The 5960-nt window shown below is 35.7% G+C and overlaps 1 non-coding gene across 1 annotated transcript; it reads left to right on the top strand.

The window, feature by feature from the left end:
• The first annotated feature begins 1407 nt into the window (after positions 1–1407).
• On the top strand, positions 1408–1514 carry LOC141676311 (small nucleolar RNA R71). The gene has a single exon (XR_012556909.1). It is a non-coding gene; the product is annotated as a small nucleolar RNA R71 (small nucleolar RNA).
• Positions 1515–5960: the final 4446 nt, after the last annotated feature.

Genomic DNA, 5960 nt, shown 5'->3' with positions numbered 1-5960 from the left:
CTCGAAATCAAGAATTACAAAATCAGCAGGAAAGATGAGTTTATCCACCTTGACCAAAACATCCTCAACAATGCCTCGTGGATAAGTAATAGAATGATCGGCCAACTGCAAGGTCATATAAGTATGCTTTGGATAAGGTAAGTCCAACTTCTTGAAGATTGACAAGGCATCAGATTGATGCTAACTCCAAAGTCACATAAGCATTTGTCAAATGACACTTTTCCAATGGAGCAAGGAATAGTAAAGCTTCCAGGGTCTTTAAACTTCAGAGGCAACTTCAGTTGCAACACAGCACTGCATTCCTCGTGAGAGCAACGGTCTCTAAGTCATCAAGCTTCACTTTTCGAGAAAGAATACATTTCACATACTTCGCATAACTAGGCATCTGTTCAAGAGCTTCAGCGAAAGGTATGTTGATATGAAGTTTCTTGAACACCTCCAGAAACTTCTCAAACTGCTTATCCAGCTTTTTCTTCTGCAACCTCTTAGGAAAGGGAGGTGGAGGATAGATCTGTTTTTCCCCTATATTACCCTCAGGAGGAGTGTGTTCAACAGTAGTCTTCCTTGGTTCCACTTCAGCTTCCTTCTGCACTTCTTCTTCAGCCACAGCTTTTTTATCCAAAACTTGAGAGTGTTCGGAATTCGGAACCTTCCCAGACCTCAATGTGATTGCCTTTGCCTGCTCCTTAGCTTCCCTCTTTCCTGGTACTTCAATGTCACTAGGGAGTGTACCAAGTTGATGATTTGGAAAGGCATTAGCAATCTGCCAAATTCGAGATTCCAAGGACTTCATAGAAATGCTTGGCTCTTGAACATGAGCCTCAACTCCTCCAATTCATATTTTTCATTAGACTGTTACAGCCGGAGTTGTTGCCTTGGTGCATATTGCGGTTACTGAAAACCAGGGGGTTACTTCTTTGTTGGATATTGTTGATAAGGTTGTTAAACCGCATTCTGAGTATTGCTCCAGCTAAAGTTAGGATGATTATGGTTGTTAGGATGATAGGTGGCTGGCACAGGTTGCTGTGACTCTGAAATTTGCTCACAAATTGAGCTGATTCACTAGAAATAGCACACTGCTCCGTCTCATGGGCACCAGCACAAAGCTCGCAGACACTAGTGATCTGATTAACTCCATAATTGGCCAAAAAATCCACCTTTATCGTCAAAGCCTTCAGCTAAGCAGCTATAGCAGTAGCTATATCTAACTCCAGAATTCCTGCTACCTTGCCCTGAGATAGTTTCTGAGTAGGATTCTGGTATTCATTTACAGCCATCAGTTCAATCAATTCATAAGCTTCATCGTAGCTTTTAGCCTATAATGCTCCTCCTGATGCTGCATCAAGCATGGGTCTAGAAGTAGCACTCAAACCATTATATAAACAATTAATGATCATCCAGTCAGGCATCCCATGGTGAGGGCACTTTCTAAGAATCTCCTTATAACGATCCCAAGCCTCACATAAAGAATTTCCAGATTGTTGAGCAAATTGAGTAAGTGCGTTTCTGATTGCAGCAGTTTTCGCCATAAGAAAGAATTTAGTTAAGAACTTTTGAGCCAGATCATCCCATTTGGTGATAGACCCTGGTAGAGAATGTAACCAGCACTTAGCTTTATCTCGCAGAGAGAATTGGAAAAGCCTCAACTTAATAGCATCTTCAGAAACTCCATTGAACTTGAAAGTGTCGCAGATCTCGATGAAATCTCTGATATGCATGTTGGGGTCTTCTATCGGAGAACCCCCAAACTGAACTGAGTTCTGTATCATCTAAATCATGCTCGACTTGATTTCAAAGGTATTAGCCGAGATGGCTGGTTAAACAATGCTAGACTGGATACCATTAATCTCCGGTTGAGAGCAGTCCATCAAAGCCTTTGGATTTGCTTCTGGTTCTCCCATTACAATAAGTACTTCTTCTTCTTTCTCAACTAAGATCTCTTCTTCAACTTTCTCCTCCACTACAACTTCTTCCTCAGCTTGATCCAGGGTTCTCTACGAGACCGAGAACGCGTATGCATACACGCTCGCTAGAGTACCTGAAACACGACAAGGAATTAAGTAAGTAATAATGTCTGAGTCACTAAACTTTAACGACCAATGATGACAAACACATAAACTAAAATTAACACCGATATCCCCGGCAGCGGCACCAAAAACTTGTTAGGGCTGAAACACGCGCTAATATTCACGCAAGTATACGCGATCGCAAGTAATTAGAATAAATTCTAGTTCATTCCCACAAGGATTTGTATAGGTTAATTTCAATCAATGTATCTATGCAACACTGGTATGGTTATACAATGCTAAGACAAATAACAAATTGAGGTTGTTTAGAACTACAATTAACTAAGAGATTATACTAAAGAATATAAACTAAGAGATTAAAGGGATTTGAATACTATATGACACAAACATGGGATTCTAACTTCATTATATACTTCATTCAATTGACTTTTCGTTCTTTAACTTTAGCATGTAATGGTGATGACACTAATCAGATAACACGAAACTGATAAATGCCAACTTTCGTTGTATGAATACCATACTACTAGACATCCACAAAAGAGATAGAAGCAAAATATACACCATTTATATTAAGACCCTATATGTCTATAGAATTTGACAATATAACGGTTTAACGCACAAGTTATCTATCGTGATTACATAAGGCAAGTAAGATGGTTAAAATTACCTACGAGTCATGCATATCAAATACATAAACTTATGCTAGCATGGCAAGTTCTAAACCCTTAAATTCACTTTCACTTCATTAAAGATTAACACATTATCTTATAAGTTCGCGACGCTCATAAGAAGAATAAGCACAACCAATACTAGGTTATCATACAATCACCACACACTAAGCCAATGAAACGAATTAACTAAGGAAATTCATAAATAAATCCGTTAGAACCCCACGATAACGATTAGCCCATAATCGGACTCATCATCAACTTGGGTTCCGATGAAAGCATGGTATAATAAATGTAGTCTTTATACTGAATAAATAATAAACCAAGTACGAAACAAGAGTATAGGTTCACGAATAAGAAAACTAGCATCAAAAGTTACAACTTAAAATAAAGAATCATAAGAATAAACTAGATCTTCTTCGCCTTGGTTGAATTATGCTCTATAGTCTTCTTAAACCTTCTCCTTAAGCTCTGGTACATCTTATTGTAAAAAATGACCTTAAGTTATGTATATATAGCAACCCATGCAGATTAGAAGTCTTCTGGATCAAATACAAAATAGAAATATATTTCTTTATCTCGACCTGGCGCGGGCGCGCGCTTGACCAGCGCGGGCGCGCTGAGATTCTGTTCTTGGGCGCGGGCGCGCTGACTCTTTGGAAAAATCTCTGAATTCTTCTTTTCTTGCTGATTTGAGTTGGTCTTTTCACGAGCTTTTATTCTGGATATAATCCTAACACCATATTAGCATCAAAACAATGCTAATTCACCTGTATTCCTGATAAATGCCTGAAATGCAAAAATACTACAAAAACGCGTTAAAAATGCTAACAACTTGAGTACAAAACATCAATTCAAAGTTTTACGGAGCGTTATAAAGTGTCATAAATGTCACTCAACACAATGGTCTAGATTTATTAATAGATTAATAGACTAATGCAAATTAATAAAATTATCGATTAAAGGAGAATCAAGAACTTAAATATGTTGGAGGCGCTCTCGAATACGAACTGATTTCAATTGTTTTAAGTGGTTTTATGATTTTGATTGTGTTTGTTTCTTGACTGTGACATTATAAGGATGATGTCCACTCTAAAAGAGATCAAAATTGAATAAAGATGATATTGATTGAGGAATAGAGTGGCTATACAAGATCTTGCCGTCTTTAATACTCCATATCTCTTAGAAATAAAAGTTAAACAATAAATCCTATGAATAAGAGCATTCATGTGGTTCATAGATACAATACAATTACAAATACAAAGGGTCTGTTTGTGTACAGGCTTATAAGTTACCTATAACTTATATAACTTATAAGCCCGTAAGTACTTATTTCGTACTGTTTGTCGACCCAATTTATAAGTCGAATTTACAATTTATAAGCTGATAATTTGAATGTTAATAATGACATACTTTTTCTCAACTTATTTTGATTTTTCACTTTTTATCAATTTTAGTTTTTAAATATGCTTTTAAATGTTAAGTTAATTTAAAAATCATGAATTAAGATAATGATATTTAAAAATTATTTATTTTAGTTCATTTAAGTTAAAAAAAATTCTGACTTATAAGTATAATTAACCAAACACTTACATAACTTATAAGTATTTATCTACTTATCACTTTTAAGTCATTTACTAATTTTAATTCATAAGTTAACTATTTTAAAATTTTCCAAACGAACACAAAATATCAAAAGATCACCAAATAATTACGTTCATACATATGTAGCATATATATTCTTCAAGAGATTTAAGAAATAGCAACTTGATATAAGGTGAAAAGAGAGAAAGAACCTAATCATGATCTATAAAATTGAATCAACAGAGATAAGGATGAGTGTGGTTCGGTTCGGTTTGGTTTCGACCGAAAACCAAACCGTAACCAAATTTATTCAGTTTTTAAAATTAAAATCAAAACCAAACAAACACCGTTGGTATGGTTTCGGTTTTTAATTATGGTTTCGGTTTGAAATGGTTTGGTTTCGGTTTTAAAACCAAACTAAATAAAATTAGTCTGATTTATAGTCTCTCCGGAGAGACAAAGACATGATCAGAGTACTTTTAATATCACACTCCATTACTTAAAAGATTGAAGAAACCTGGAGATTTGTAATTGATCAGCACTAAACTATTACACATAGAAAATATAAGCCTGGAGTCACATGAAATAGCAGTCCAGAAAAATAAGAAGCAATAGTCCATTGCCTATTCTGCACCGGTCCAGGAAAAAAAGTAATATTTAGTCTGTTACAGATTATCCAGGTCAGACCCGAACATAATAGTTAAAATGTGCAGTGGTTCAGCTCTTGTATCCCCTTACGGGAGCTTAGAAATTCGACTCCATACATGTGTGTATGTAATTAATTAGTAAAAAATGAGAGTTTCTCCCAAAATTAATAAAATAGATCACGGTATGATATGATATGCATACACTAGTAATCACATATACATAATACAAGCAATAACCCGCTGACAGAACCCATATACATATTTTATTCATTCAATTATTTAATATTATACATTTAAATAATACTAAAAATATACGAGTTGTTACATCCTTTCCCCCTTAAAAAGATTTTGTCCTCAGAATTTGATCTAACTAAACAAGTGATGATATCTGTCAAGCATATCTGACCCTAACTCCCATGTAGACTCTTCTACTCGAGGATTTCTCTAAATACTTTATTTATAACGATCTAGGATTTGGATCGATCATTCTACGCAGAACAAATTCGGATGAGAGCCCCTTGGCTCCTAATCAACGACTTGATTCGAATCAGGGACATATCGCTTTAACATTGACACGTAAAACACAGTATAAATTTGCTGCAACTGCGGCGACAATATCAACTCATTGGCAACTTTACCTATATTTATAAGTACCTCGAACGGTCCTCTATATTTAGGACTCAACTTGTCCCTTTTATTCAAACCTAGCCAATCTTTTTCAAGGTGAAACATTTATTGTGGCGCCCCAAAATCTGTGGTCAGGAATCTCGGAGGCCACGCCATCTAAACCACTATAAACCACATACCTCACAACACAATATACAATACTCACACTTTACGACCCCACACTTATCACACACATACTTACATGTTATTGTCTTGGAAACGAACCATTCATAACTAGAGTAAATCAAACCACAAAGTGATAATTATTACAACTCAAAAGTAATTAAGTCTTATCGGGGAGTAACCTTTAAGTAAGGCTAGTCCGTCGCCAAATATACGTTTCTTGCTGATTACCTTACATAAGTCAT

The sequence above is a fragment of the Apium graveolens genome, chromosome 7, assembly GCF_009905375.1.
Source record: "Apium graveolens cultivar Ventura chromosome 7, ASM990537v1, whole genome shotgun sequence".
Classification (NCBI taxonomy): Eukaryota; Viridiplantae; Streptophyta; class Magnoliopsida; order Apiales; family Apiaceae; genus Apium; species Apium graveolens.
The sequence above is the reverse complement of the archived record's forward strand: the minus strand, read 5'-3'. Positions and strand labels throughout refer to the sequence as shown.